This window comes from Acanthisitta chloris, unplaced genomic scaffold, assembly GCF_000695815.1.
Source record: "Acanthisitta chloris isolate BGI_N310 unplaced genomic scaffold, ASM69581v1 scaffold24203, whole genome shotgun sequence".
Taxonomy (NCBI): domain Eukaryota; kingdom Metazoa; phylum Chordata; class Aves; order Passeriformes; family Acanthisittidae; genus Acanthisitta; species Acanthisitta chloris.
In genome coordinates this window covers 1-342 of record NW_008666903.1, presented here as the reverse complement: position 1 = coordinate 342, position 342 = coordinate 1, and positions in this window count along the sequence as shown.

Here is a 342-nt window from a genome sequence, read left to right as displayed (position 1 = left end):
CCTGCTTCGGGTCTCAGTGCATCCCCTCCAAGTTGCCTGCCTGGTTGGGAGATGGGAGTTGAGACTGGATCCTGGGGATGGCTCCCAGTTCCTGGCCCATTGCCCACCTCAGACGGGCTGTGCTGTGGCACCCGTGGGTAACAGGTTTTCTGGGCTATGCTGGGGTTTGCTTGCTGGAGTGTGTTCCCAAATCCAGGCCCCCTCCCCTGTGCCTCGGGCGCTGCACGCGGGGACCGGGGCGTTGCTGACTCCATGCCGCCAGGGCAGGGGTTGCCAGGTGGTATGGGGCACGGGGGGCTGCTGTCTCCGGGATGAGTGTCCTGACCAGGGCTGGTGTGAGGG